Here is a 16484-nt window from a genome sequence, read left to right as displayed (position 1 = left end):
ATATACTATGGGTATGTTGTTCTCAAAACCTATTGTTGGGATATGTGTTCTATTACTGTTCATATATTTCATTGATTGCATATTAGCATACCTTGTTCAAATACCATTATTGGTGGCCTGTTGCCATCAATGTAACTTGCATGTTGTTAAAATGCTTACTGTTGTTCCATTTATACATATGTTCTGTTTGCTATGCAACTGTTACAAATCTATTAGTTTGGGTTAATGGGAACACCCATGTATGCTATTATAACTAATTTTGCAATGAGCTGTTCATGACTAACCTATATATCTGGAAAAACAACAACACCATACCATGTTTGGGAAGGCAGATCCTGGCAGATCCACCTGTCCCACCCCATCCAGCCATGGCAACAGGCCCCAGCATGCCTGGGATCCAACCCGGAACATCCTCCTCTGCTGGTCCTGTACCACCTTCAGATGGAACTGCCTCAGGGGATGGGGCCCATCTCTCCCATGGGTGTGGGCGTGGAGAGGAGCCCACCACCCACAGAATGTTCCAGGGTATGGTGCACAGCATCATCCACTCTGAGATGGGTGGGCAGCTGCGCCATATGGAGGACTGCCTGGTGCACCTCAAAGGCCACCCCTCTTGTCCATCCCCCAGCACAGCCACCTTTAGGGCCATGAAGGTGTAGTGGTGACTGCCCATGGGTGGGGACTTCAGTCCTACTGTATCCATTTGGGGGCTCATGGGCCTCTGATTCCCAACTACCCTCCCTGTCCAAGGTGTTTACCCCCTTGCGTGTCATATACCACCCCTGTCTGCTGTCTTGTGTGTCTTGTCTGTCTGCAAATGCTACCTATCCTGCCAAACCTACCTCCCCAAACATACCAACAGCCCTTCCCCAGCATCCCACTGTCACCTAAAAAAGGGCATCTGTCCCACAAAAAAAATGACCCATACATAGCTGTACATTTTGCCCCCATGTACAGTGAAATTAATCAATCTACACACAAATTATTCTACAAATGTCTGTCACCAACACCCCTCCCTGTGGGGTATGAGGCTGTAAATTCCAAATTCTACACATTATTCACAGCTGTTGCTGCAGAAGAAATGTAGAGCTATGGTCCTTTCCTACACCCATCCTGCACATCCCTAGCTGGTTTTCCTAATGTTTTATGCCCCGCTTGCTCCCATTTCACCACTTTCCCCTCACCCTTTTTGATTTTCTTTAATTAAAATTAACACAGGTGCAAGCAGGAGTAAGCGGTGCTAAGTGAAGCTAAGAGGGCTTAACCATCTGTTAGCATTGCTTAGCTCCATGCAAAACCATGCAAACCTGCTTACAATTGCTTAAAAATGCCTTAATCCCTCTGTCTCCATCAGCCCTTGTTCTACCCAGCAACAAAATAATCAGCCCTGCCAAGTAGCGAACCCGGGGATGCTGTGCACTACAATCACAGAAATGCACCACTACACCATCTGATCTGTGGGCATTTGTAATGCTTTTACAAACATGTCATGCATTCTGGTCATTTAACATTAATAAAAAAGTCACCACTTCCAAGTCTAGGACCCTATGCACTACAATTACATCAACATAACTTTGCACCATCTAAGCTGTAGGAATTTGTAATGTTTTTACAAACATATCATGCACTACAGTCATTTCACATAAGGGAAAAATATATATCTGTAGCACTCATATACATATACACACACACACACATATATATATATATATATATATATATATATATATATATATATATGTATATATATGTATATATATATATATATATATATATATATATATATATATATATATATATATATATATATATATATATATATATATATATATATATATATATATATATATATATATAGATATATATATATATATATATATATATATATATATACACATATGCGTGTATGTGTGTGTGTGTGTGTAAGACATCTGCAAAAAGCCTGACAAAGTGAGGGGATAAAGGGCAAACAATAGTGACATCTTTGAAATATGGCTGTTATACATGTAGAAGTCTGCTAGAGTAGCATGGTTTGATTTTACATATAATTCCTGATAGATTCCAGGTCTGAAACACAAATGAATGTCATTATTTACTGATGCCAATGCTCCCATCATCCCAGTGATTTCTCAGAAACCCAGAACTGTTATGGGGAACAGACCAAACATAGGAGCCATGCATCTGGACAATGTCTAGACATCTGGACAGTGGTGCGGTATGACTGCAGTCATGTAACAGAAGAGAAAAAACACTGAGAGCTGCCAGCCATTTCGCCCAGCACTCTCTGAACCACAGTAAGACAAACATGACACTACCCCAAATGAGCTCTGGGGAATTACCCATGTATTTCCAAATATAGCATGCACTACAGGGACGGAACTGTAGGGAAAAGCAGATATTGGTGTGAAAATATCCACCCACAACTATTTGCACCACAATCACAGCAACATACCAGTACCCCAAATGAACTCTACAGTAGAACGACTGTTTGAACAAACATATCCTGATTGCCAGTCACACACAACACCAACATATACTGGCCCAACTCACAGTCTTCTGGGAATCCTGAGGTGTTGCAGGACATTTCCCAGTCTACCCCTACAAACATATACACCTGATAGACCATAAGCAACAGTAGCAGCATGCACAGTCATTGAGAAAAGGAGCTATGACACTCACATCTGCTACTCTCCCTACTCAGCCTGACAAACATTTACAAACAACTTCTACACAATCTTGGCAGTCTGTTAGCAATGGCCAGACATACATAACTCTCAACTGTACAGATTTCCACAGAATGTCCAGGGTGTGGGACCATATTTATGGCCACTGTCGCATACCACTTCCAGGAGTCTGCTAAGCCACTGGGATGATACCAGGAGTGCATTCACTAAATAAAGATATACCATACGTCTGAACCTCTTACTGCAAGACATCTGGGCAAAGCATGACATACTTGGGGGACAGAGGGCCGGAAAGAGGGACATATCTCACATAATGGTGTTACAAACTGAAACAGTTGCTGGTGTTACAGGGATTGTTGTAACATAACATCCCTGAATGATATGATGTCTGAAACACTAATGGATGTCAACATTTACTAACTACAATCCTGACATTATCTTACTGACTTCACAAAAACAGAGGTTGTCTGAGCAACAGATAAAACACAACAGGCAAACCTCTGGGCAGATGCAGTCTGTGGACATCTGGACAATTGAGAGGTATGTCAGAGACATATCACTGTCAGACATCAAGTCATGCAGAAAATGCATGTCCAGACAAACCGTGTTAATCTAGCAATCCTCTATGTGTATAACAGCAATACTTACTTGCAATCTGTACTCAGTTCTGTAGCTTTGTCACCAATATTGTTGGGCCATCTCCACATGACTTGTCCTGAGAGGTATTTCCACCTACTGTCTGTAAAGCTGTAGCTCCCCACCTCCATAATGTCCTCCACACAGGCAAGGAAAAGGGACAAGGCCCACATGAAGGGCTTAATTATAGCACTGTGTTGTTATGGCATTGGCTAATGGAAAGACAACACAGCTGCTCTGGATGCAAGTAGCAAGTGAGAGACACTGATTGATGCACAGGCCATCACCTGCTCATGAGCATTACCTACAAAAGGCAAGCTGCTGCCTATGCAGCACAGGTCTGAACCCATCTAAACAAAGACAAACTGTGACTACACAAACCTAGCCATTTGCAGTATTCTGAAGCAAGTCTCCAGTACTATAACAGGTATGTCAATCATGTAAGCTTGTAATGGAATGCAGAAGGGGGCGTAATAATGTCAAATTGGACATTAAACACTAGATCATAACAAGACCTGCTGGACTCACATGCTGCTTTCTGGCAGCTATGGCCATTCCTGCTTGCCTTGTCTGCATTGACATGGATTACATCTCTGGCCCCTGAGTCACCCCAGCAAAGGTCAGCTCATGCATGACTACTATTGGAGTGTCTGTTGTGCAATACTGAGTGTGGCAGTGCTAGGCCAGCTACCTGGGATGTTGTACATATTCATATGTCACCTGTGAATGCTACTGTGATACATATGCTTGTCCTACAAATGTAAGAGACTTATATAGGGTATGTGCATAGTACACAATAGGTGCAGAAGCATGTGTTGAACTGTATGTTTTATACCAAGCTCATACCTGACAACTGTCCAGAGTTTTGCAGCCTGACCACTTTTCTGCCTCATATCTGTAGTTAATGCCTCGTACGGTTGTGTATTGTCTGACATATCACTGGCAACCCATTAAAGACTGAAGTCATAACATAATAGCATACATTTGATTGTCAGAAGTCATATCCTGCAGAGTAGACCTGTGAATGTGACACAGTCTTTGCTGGTAACTACATGTGTTTCAGCTAGATTCATAAAGTGGCACTATTTTCTGGCCTTTTCCCACCAGTGACGTGTGCCTTTGTGCAGATGTATTGCTCTAACAGAAGTTAGGTGTCTTAGCATGAAACCCATCTCAATGTAGGATGCCGACATTTGTGCAGTCACTGACACCTGTTTTGTAGATGTGGAGAGCACGCTAACCTTGCCATGTTACTCATCCCATCATACGTTTAGACCCCAAATAGAGAGCTGCAAAGCCACAGGAGGTGGAGTATTGAACATAACCTACACATACACACCTCCAGGCTAACCAAACAGCATGAAGCATGGAAGACAACCCGAGTGCAGTTAACAGTTGACAAACACCTACTCATTTCATAGCTAACTACAGGTCTCCAACCATGACTATGGACACCCACCACACCTATTGGGACTTGCTGGAATCTGTCAGGATTCAATCATCTACCCTGATCCTGAGTGACTTCAACTACCCAACCATAGTGTGCATGACCTATACCACCTGAACATGTATGCACAGAGATTCCTTGGCTTTGTCAATGGCAATGCAGTGGATCAGCCAGTCAACACTCCTATGACAGGTGGAAATAACCTATACCTGGTCATAACCAACATGAGTACCACTGTAAGTCTCCTACAGTGTCATCCTCCTTGGTAAGATCTGACCACATAGCCATCACTCTTCAGGTCAGTATCTCCCCTGCCCCATCCTTGTCACAGTCGAGCAAAATTAACTTTACACAAATGACTATAAATCTCCTCAGAGTAGGTAGAAGTAGCTTTACAGCCAACATCCCATCAGCTGGAACTAGCAATAGTGTCCAGGCCCATGCCACAATACTATGTGGGAACCTACATAGCTGTATGGACTCAGTAATACCTGACAGGATAACATCATCTCACTCAAGGTAGGGTAAACATCCGTGGTGGACAGCAGCAATACACAAATACCATAATAGGTGGATATAATTGCTGGACAGGTCCAAGAAGGAACAGGTGCCATATTGGAAGCAATGTCACCTTGGTCTGCACAAGCAAATAAGGTCACAGGTGAATTACTGTAAGGCTATCTTTGAATGCAAATTAGACACACCCACCAAGGCCACTCACTAGGCTTCCCACATATGTGTCTGCAATCCCAGAGGCAACACACGAATCTGCTCTGCAGTGGTGGTTAATAACACCACAGACACATACGGCATAGATATAGGCAACCGGCTGCAGACAGAAGAAGTGTAAACATCACCCCCTCATTGGTACACATGTGCATGCCGAGCACCTGCCCCCCTCCCCTCATCATCAGGAAGCAGGTCCGTAATGCCCTCTCAAAGGCAACATACAAAAGTCTCCATAGGCCTGATACCTTCCCTGGCTACATTCTACATGAAGACAGGCATGGGCTCTCAAATCCATTCTGCACTGTAGTCAACCACAGCCTGAGCACAGGTGTCAGCCCATTTGCACAGAGGACAGCCACTGTCAGCCCTATACACAAAGGCAGAGCAATCCACTGACCCAGCCAATCATATGCACATCAGCCTAACTACCCTGCTCAGCAAGGGCATGGAAGGCAATATCACGGACGTTATGAACAGGGACATCAGCAACATCGAAATGCTTGACCCCCCACAGCATGCTATTGCCAAAGGAAGATCAGGCCTGTTAAACCTGGTTGACCTCTCTGAAGTGGTCAACACACACAAGGATGACGGAATGATAGTGAAAAATGCCTACCTTCACCTCACCCAATTCTCTCATAATAATCCCCAGGCGGCTAGGATACATACGCCTACACAGCTAGGCACCAACCTGCATGTTACCAGATGAGTAGCTAACTGGCCCAATGATAGTACCCACTCAGTCAATGTAGTGGAGCCCACCTCTAGTAGTAGAGTCTTCCAAAGTTGTGTACCCCAAGGTTCAGTCTGGGGTCCTCTACTGTTTGAGATATGAGTATCTGAGGTACATGACAAAAGCAGTGGTCTGTGGCTAACCAGGTGTACAGATGCTTGCAAGCTGATCACTGTCTTACATCCCCCTACTGATGTGAGCATCCCCCAAGAGGCCCTCACCCAATTTATGACTGGTCCAAGAAGCATTTCCAAAAATTGAATGCCAGGAGAGGCATCATTCTCCCTGCTATGGCAGATGTCATCCACACTAATTATGACAGTAATAATGTATTGAGCATGCAATGTGGTGTGAGGCGATTTGTGCACCAAGGTTGGTAGCAACCTGACAGTTTCCCACATGTCTACATGGCCCACCTCACAGATATGGGTATGTCATCCAGGAACCAGGAGACCACAACATCCTTGTACTCCACCCTTATCAGATGCATTGCCATGCACAATGGCTCATTTGGCATGTACCTTGTCAAGCAAATGCAGCAGTTGAAGAAAACACAGAGGTTCCTGACCAGGCAATTCCAGGGTCTTCAACACCTGTTCTATACAGGTAGGCTGAAAGCCCTGTCCCTGTACTCAGTCTCATACAGACTGATCATAACTGTCCTGTGTCTAGCATACAAGGCCATGTCCAAACCAACCTTGATGACATTTATGCATATCTGTTAGACAAATTGCACTCATGCATCATGCATGCAAGGCCCTCACCTGGTCTGTGACATGTATAGTACTTGTTGGTATGATAGTGTAGTGTCGCACACAACACACTGTCTGTAAAATACACTCCTTCCCCATGTCTAGCAGAGTATGTGTATAGTCCTCTTGAAGAAGAAGCTGGACAACTGCATGGGAAATTAATGAGACACCCCTGGGATCCTGTGTGTGTCCCAGCTGGACAGGGGAAACAGGTGCTGGCTTGGAAGGGGCATGGGCGAAAGTCTGGGCCAGGCTTATGAAGGCATCAGGGACAATAGCCTGGTATCATCTTATGAGGCTATGCACTTAGTACTTTATATGTGTCCTGTATGTATTGCAGACTGTCCTGCAGTGTTGTCTGAAATGAATCCCTGTGAGTCTGAACTGTGTATGTACTGCAGTGATAGTATATAGTCTTGTCCCCTCATCAATTATCATCACATATCGTTACACCTTGTCATTGTGTGTGGTCTGTATAGCAGTAAGTCAGCAATTACAGTATCTGCATATGCACTTGGTGACACTGTATAGCTCACTCCAATAGCCTTGGTCTTGGCCACAATTACCATTCTGCTACTAGGCCCATCACACAGTAGGATTTGTCACCCTTTGTTGTGGGCCTGACAGTAGCAGTGAAAGAGATGGAGTGCAGCAGACAGAACTACCGTAAGGTCTGCCCTGAAGGTCCCGAAGGTGTCACAGCTGTGCCAGACTGTACCAGGAGTGTGTGTGTGCATGCGCACACGTGTGTGTGTATGTGTGTGTGTGTGTGTGTGTGTGTGTGTGTGTGTGTGTGTGTGTGTGTGTGTATCAGCAAACATAATACTGTAGGATATTAATTTACATATGCTGTGCTCCCCTCACAGGTGAACACATAGGTTGGTGTCCCTCCCCCTCACAACCTGATGTCAGTGTCTTAGCAGACTCGCATGACAATGGTGGTCATAGTGAAGGACAGGTGGGGTTGTCGGTGCCTGGATCCGTGCATTTGTTTGGTATCCCACTTTCACCCACAATGTCTCTGCACACAGTCAGTGTGCCCACACATCCCCAGTCCCTAGTAGCAATGTATAATGGGCAGGTTAAGAATGGTGGCATGGAACAGGCTAGTGTGTTGAGTGTGGTGAATGTGAGTGTAGGCACGAGTCATAGGCAGAGAGCAGGTGAGGTCATACACAGGCATATGGACAAGGGTGCTCATCAGAGGACTGCTGCCCATCAAGCCCCTGTCACAAGTGCCACGGCAGGTGTCACCGGATGCATGTTATGGTCCATCATAGAGGCACAGGTACGTACTGACTGAAACACCAGACAGATGCTCAGGGTCATGAATGCAGTGCTTCCTGCCATGTGTGATGACCTGCACGGCAGTTGTGATGCCATACGTCATCTTGCCAATGATGTGGATAGACAGTGGGATGAGACATTGTCACTGCTCAACTGTGCAATGTCTTTGCTTGAGCATGTGGTGGGAGTAGGCACTGGCAAGTGGACGTAGGTCAGCAACATGATGAGCTGTGAGCCCACATGGCCATGTACATTCACAGTCCCATAGTGGAAGTACCAATAGCACTACTGAAGGGAGGGTGCTGTCCACACCACACTGGAGCAGGCCATAGGCATGTTCTCCTGGCCAGTCCTATCAGGGAATTGGGTCCAGCAGACAGCAGTCAGCATCAGGGAGTAGTACTGCATCTGTCCTTGGGCCTGGCGGTGCCAGTGATACTCCTAGCAGAACCAGTTACTGCATCCCTGCCAGGAGACGGTAAACTGTATATCCTGCCATGTACGGTCCACAGCTGTCCAACATAGCCCTGTGTTGAGCATCCACATTGCTTGCAGGTGTGCAAACACTCACACATACCTATCCCAGGTCAGTCACCACCAGACAGACACAGCTCCTCTGCATGGCCCAGTTGAATATCACCCCTCCAGACACACACATACACACATATGATGTCAGCCATATGGCCCAGCTTAGGCCTCTGGCAATCCAACACCACACTCTGTGCATGTCATGAGACATGTCCCACAACCCTGTTCTCCATACCATTAATGCACGGAAATGCTCATATGGGTCTGATGCACAGGGTGACTATGGTACAATGTAGCAATGTCATGCTGTGTAAGGTGCTGTCTGCTGGCAGTAGTTATGGGTAAACATTGAGGTGTATATACCTTGTTAGCCATGATGCACTATTGCTGTTAGTACTGCTGACTGACTGTAATGTCACATACTGTATTCTAGTTGTATTCCAGGTGTCTGTGTGTCTACAGGCTGTGGGCCTGCTGACAGTAGCAATGATGAGTAAGGCAGAGTGGAAACACAGTGACCTTTACATAGCCAAGGTACAGCTGTACATGTACATATTTACCAGGTGTGTTTACATGCAACAGTGTGTGAGGGGCAATTGTGGCAGACAGTGTGACCTTGCATACATACCCTTGACACAGCCACCTAGCCTGCATATATGTTACCTGGGTATCCTGTAGGACCGCAGGCTCACACATACAGAGGAGGTTACTTGAGTACTGGCACTAGGTCCCTCACCAGCTTAGCCATTACATTCACTGCAACAGGTTCAGCTATCAGCACCTGTTGCCCCTGATGTTTCTGTCACATCCACTCAACCATCATGCAATTGATGAGGGTTTGCCTGGTACTGTGCATGATAGGTTTGGGGTATGTATTCCTGACACAGGTCAGCCTGTGTTAGTCTAACCTGACAATCACCAGCATGTGTGTCTGCTATCTCATATGTATGTCTGGCTTCCCGTGCTGTAGTGCACACAGAGTCATAGTCCTGTATATCAAGCAGCTGATGAAGAGCTGAGCACAGCCCCTACCTGCACAGTCTTACGAATGATAGCACTAGATACATAACACAGATAGCACAGCAGTACTGTAGTGTGGCAGCGTCTGCCATGACTATTGAAGTGGATGACAATTGCAGGGACTGTTAGGATTGGCAATGGTGGGTTGTGAGGTCCTTAACATGTTAGAGCCCTCTCACATGCACACACATGCACACACACACGCACACACGCACACACGCACACACGCACACGCACACACACAAACAAACACAGACAAGCACACCGCTGCATGGGGACATGCATTGAGACACACATGCACATGGAGGTGACACTTATCAGAGCAGATGACCTACCCATCTATTAATGTACAATACACAGTGCTACAACCATTGCACCACAGTGGCTTAGTGTTAGAAACTGTGTAACTTTGCTTGTACGGTGGATGACATCTGTATGGGCCAACACTAGTTTGGCAATTGGGGAGCTCACAGGGTGGAAGAGGCACACAGAATGGTATAGCCATCACATACACACACCGAAGACAGCCACAGGGACTGTACATACAAAAACACATACACAGTTGCCAATAGACATATTAGTAACCCTACGTATTCACTTGTATGTACTATAGTGCTGCATACCCATGCCATGCTCCACATACATTATATGCCTGGGAAATAACACACATCCTCTTACAACAGGTAATCTTGCAAATGCCTTCATGGATGCTGGGATAACCCACCAGATATAGTGATTGGTCTCATCTACTGCTCCTACATACCTGCACAAGTGATAGTGTGACAGACTTTGTATCAGCATGATGTGTCAGTCAGGTACAATGTCTGATGCTGGCATGTGTGTCAGTATGGTAACAGTGACATATTTGGCAATGATATCACAGGAATGCTCATTGTCCGGACACAGACCACATAGAGGTTGCAAACGTGGATATCCCATGTACATCTATACAGATGACTGGTATGGGCTGTATAGTGTTACACGGTGCATGTGAGGCAGATGCCATTAACATGGTCTTTAAAGTAATGTCATGGGTAGGGGGTCAACAGACTTTAAAATGGTATAACCTACACACACAACAGCCACAGGGATTAAGCTTCACACACTACTATAGTTGTCAACATTGAGATTAAAACCCCTACCTATCTATTTCCACTATAGTAATATGCAGTTTTTGCACATGCCACAGAGCTTAGAGGGCTGACAAGTGTACACAGGTACATCTGGGGTGGATGACAGCAGCAGGCCTTGTAAAGTAGGGCAATGGAACATGTAATGGGTGGTACATGCCTCAAAATGGTATAACCCACACCCCCAGAGGATATGATTCTCACCCAAATACACACACACACACACACACACATTGATGTGAGTCTCACACACACACACACACACACACACACACACACACACATACACAGTATCACAGTTGTGAGTATTGAGATTAGAACTCCTACATATTTATGTATACTACAGTATTATATAGTTATCACATGTGCCACGGAGCTTATAGGATTTAGTGTCACAATGTATGTCTAAGGTGATTGCATCAAGAGCCCTTGTAAAGTATGGCAAAGGGAAATATACTGGGTGGGAAGGGCATCAAAATACATTACCTTACAAACATACACACTTACAAACTTTTGCACATACACTTACACACACACACACACACACACACACACACACACACACACACACACACACACACACACACACACACACACACACACACACACACACACACACACACACACACACACACACACACACACACACACACTTGCCAGACCTGAGAATAGAACCCCTAACTATCTAGTAATTGGCATTATAGTGTTATGCAGTTATTGCATGCACTACCGAGCTTACATTGATGACAAGTGCCCAAAGGTAATTCTAAGGTGAAATGACATCAGCAGTACTGCTAAAGTAGGGTACTGGGTGGGAAAGTCCTCAAAATACTTTATCCTACAAACATACACATTTATAAACTCTTGCACATAAACTTATACACACACACACACACACACACACACACACACACACACACACACACACACATTTGCCAGACTTGAGAGTAGAACCCCTACTTATCTAGTTATTTGTACTATATTGTTACACAGTTATCGCACACGCTACAGAGCTTATAGAGCTGACAAGTGCCCATGGGTGCTTCTAAGGTGAATGACATCAGCAGGACTGCTAAAGTTGGGCACTGGGATATGTATTGGGTGGGAATGTCCTCAAAATACTTCAGCCTACAAACATACACACACACACACATTTGCTAGAACTGGGAATAAAATCCCTATTTATTCAGTTATTCATACTATACTGTTACATAGTTATTGCATGCACTATGGAGCTTATAGGGCTGGGGCTGTGCAAAGGTACTTCTAAGGGGAATGACATCAGCAGGACTGCTAAAGTAGGGCACTGGGAAGTGTTGTGGGTGGGAAGGTCCTCAAAATATGTCATCCTATAACCATACACACTTACACGCACACACATTTGCCAGAACTGAGAATGGAACCCCTGCCTATCTAGCTATTTGTATTATACTGTTACATAGCTATTGCATGCACCACAGACCTTATAGAGCTGGGGCTTTGCAAAGGTACTTCTAAGGGGAATGACATCAGCAGGACTGCTAAAGTAGGGCACTGGGAAGTGTTGTGGGTGGGAAGGTCTGCAAAATACATCATCCTATAAACACACACACACACACACACACACACACACACACACACACACACACACTTGACAGAACTGGGAATAGAACCACTGCCTATCCAATTATTTGTACTATACTGTTACATAGTTATTGCACGCACCATGGAGCTTATAAGGCTGGGGCTGTGCAAAGGTACTTCTAAGGGGAATGACATCAGCAGGCTCCTAAAGTAGGGCACTGGGAAGTGTTGTAGGTGGGAATGGCCTAAAACTGTTTCACCTACAAACAAACAAACACACACTCCCTCACTCTCACAAACATACATTTACCAGGACTAAGATTAGAATTCCCACTTATCTAGTTATTTATACTATAGTGTTACGCAGTTATCACACATGCTACATAGCTTACAGGGCTAATAGGTGTCCAATGGTACTTCTAAGGTGAATGACAGCAGCAGATCTTGTGAAGTAGGGCAATGGGAAGTGTACTGAGTAGGGAGAGCCTCTTAATACTTAGACCTACAGAGACACACACACACAGGCAGGTGATGTGATATTATAACACCTACCTCAGTACTATTACACAATGGGGCTCACCTTCATGCTGGCATGTGCAACTGGTTATGACCAGTATGCCACTGTCCACAGCAGGACATCACTCTATGCTATTCAGGGTATCCATGTGTGTGACTCACTCTGTGTGTGTCCCTCTGTGTCTCTCCCTCTCTCTCTATCACTGTCTGTCCCTTACGTTCCCATATCTATGTGTGTGTATGCTTGACATATTATTATCTGTTGCCCATATATATATATATATATATATATATATATATATATATATATATATATATATATATGTGTGTGTGTATTCCATGCAACAGATGCAGATATATCACAAAGAGGCCACCTACAGCCAGCTGAGGGTAATCCTGCCTGATGGGTGTGTGTAGGGACAGTTAAGGTGTACACAGCTGTCTGTATGCAAAGACATATATATACACAATACAGTCATATAGTCCTATATGGGTTCCAACATGGACTGTGATTCTATAAGTGTAGGAGCATGCCCAGTGTGACCTTCTATAGTGAGAGTGGGATTCCATTCCAGAGATAGGTGTACTCCGGTCTGGGGTTTTGTGTGCTACAGCCAGACTTTTCAGAAGTAAACAGGACTTTCCTAGGGGTACTGGGTTTGTTTAGCAGACATTTTCTGAAATATCTGTAGTCTGACACTGCAATATATTGTGTCATTATCTAGTGACAGACATCTTCAGATCATCACAGTGCTTTACCAGAGGAATACAAGAGGTATGATGCACAAGCCAATATTATGAGCCCAGCTATATACATTCTTGCCCAACAAGGCCAGCTGGCAGGTGTGGCTACAGCCGATTGACTAATGACATTGTGTAAACAGTCCAGCAACTTGGTGAAAGACTGACTGGGGATCTCCTGCTTGTGTGGTATCTTTCTTACCTGAGAAGTCATATCCTGGTGTGGTCATACCTCTCAACTGTACATTTTTTGGCAGATTGTCCTGGTGTTTACCTAAAAGTTTTTTTCAGTCTAAATAAACTTGTGTTTTTATGGCAACTTAGTTGCATATAATTAAAGACTGACATTACAAAATAATGAGACATTACTGTTTCAGACTACATAGCCTTCAGACAATTCCCGCTAATGCAAAACCCCTCATCCTACCAACTTTCTCAGTATGTAAGGACACTATTTAAAACACATGCCTATCATTGTGCCTCTGTCCCACTTTTATTTATGACCTTGTCCAGATGTATTTCTGTCAGACGCTGGGAGTTATGGGTGTGGGTACAGAGTGCGTTCTACTGTGCAGACATGTCCATTATATGCGTAGTATATTCCACATAGCACTGTGACTTCCAGGTATGTCACTGACAGAGCAGTACAGATTAATGTGGTGAACCACTGACAGACAGTTGTGTATAGGTTGGTGGTTTGCTATGACATTAGTAGGGTATTGGCCCTGAAGCACTTATAACCCATGCAGATGAGAGTGTAGCCCATGTTAAGACATGTCAGCACACATAGCCCCTGTCTAGCAGGTACACAGGTGGGATCACAGGACTGTCTTCTGTGTTTCCCATGCACTTATACAGGGAGAACATCACTAGGGGTATTGAGGCACTTGGCTTGCTGTTGACAGGGAGTGAATTCCACAGATGGGGGAGTGTATGGTAAACATATCTGGCACACCAACAAGCCGTACTGATATCACAACACAGGTTGATGCTGCACCTACAGGTTGATGGAGTAGGCCTTGAGTTCCAGATGTGCAACAGTCCCATCAAGGAAGGGTCTGGATTGCTTTGTATGCCAAACAAGGGACACCTCAGCAGAGTCTGTATGGAACGGGGTAGAGAGACAGTGCTGTTAGCCTATCTGTGTATAGTAGGTGTTTGGGGATTGGGGTAAAGCCTCAGTGTTTGCAAGACCCTTGTGTGTGTAGGTTTGGGGGTTCTCATGTAATTTTGCCTCTGAGGTGTCCATTGTTTGGGTTTTGTTTTGTTGTGGACCTCCACTTACTAGGGTGTGTGTTGTGTATTTGCAGGTGATGTTTACTGACCCCTTACACTGCATGGCAGCTATGTTACTGCACAATCTGTTCTGGTGTGCACATTCTCCATTTGTCTGGCCAGTGGGTCCCCTTCCCCTTATGTAGGTCTCTTTGTCCTTCTGTAGTCCAGTCACAGGCTTTGGTCACAGTGGCTGCTGTTATGTATTTGTAATTCTGATGTGGATGGGGTACATGCATTACATCGCACACAGGGTTGTGGACTTCACACCTCTGTGTGTACCTATTTAGCAGGTTGTCCATTATTGCACCACTCCATTTGCTGTAGTCCTTAGATGGTTTGTGTTGCTATATGTTATTATGAAGCTACATGTGGGCCTAGCTGTCATACCATCACAGAGTGACATTTGTACAGATCAAAATATGACAGTCAGACAAAGGCCCACACATGAGGACAGGGTGTTAATCGTGTTCTGTCAAACACAGACAGTTGTGAGACCAGTTTGGTAATTGCTTGTTTGCTCTTATGGGTTTGATGTCTGCTTCCCCACTGTCTGCCATTGCTGTTTTGACATGACCCTTTCTTGTTTGGCAAATAGTTGGCAGGCAGATGCAATGTTAGGACAAGCAGAACAGATATATAAGGCATGCTTGTGCTCCTTCTGTGACAACCTGTGTCATTCCAGGGGTTTGACTGTTGGCCACTGACATGTTGTCAGTGCTGACACAGAAAGGTGGCAGCCTTTTATACACTGGCAGTACACTGACCTTCAGGTACCTCAACTTCTGAGAGCCAGGCAAGGCATCTGGACAACGCCATAAGTGATTGGGGGACAGAGGCCTAAATTTAGGGACCATTTTTAAGTATTGGCCTTACAAACCTAGAAAAGTGATTCAAAAACAGGTTTTGTATTAGCATAAATGTTTCTATGGGTATGCAGTTAGACACTACAATCTGTCATTATTTTCTGACCTTAGTCTTGCGTGATTTGCCAACAAATTGTCAGGCAACCACTATTTTATGTTATACAGACCACAATTATGAGCAAACCTCTGGACATTCTGCAATAGGTCTGTACAGTTAAGAGGTATGGTAGGCACTGTGTAGGTTACTCCAAGCTGTGTACGCATCTATATTACATAATCAAACTTTTAAAAAGTTCGAACATCATATTGTCAACACCATATGATCGAACTTTTTAAAGTTCGAAAATGTAATAAAAAAGATAAACCAAAGAAATAACCTACCTGAACGGCACCCCCACCCCCCCCCCGCTCTTTAAATATACCAACTTTGAGATAGCACTACAGTGCAGAAAAGGGAAATCTTCCCATTCCGCACTGAATGAAGATCTCCATTGAAATGTTCAAACTTTTAAATGTTCGATCATATGGTGTCGACCATAAGACGTTCGAACATTTAAAAGTTCAACAATGTCATATA

This window comes from Protopterus annectens, chromosome 1.part0 (assembly GCF_019279795.1).
Source record: "Protopterus annectens isolate FY-2018-M chromosome 1.part0, PAN1.0, whole genome shotgun sequence".
Classification (NCBI taxonomy): Eukaryota; Metazoa; Chordata; order Ceratodontiformes; family Protopteridae; genus Protopterus; species Protopterus annectens.
Note: the sequence above shows the minus strand (reverse complement) of the source record.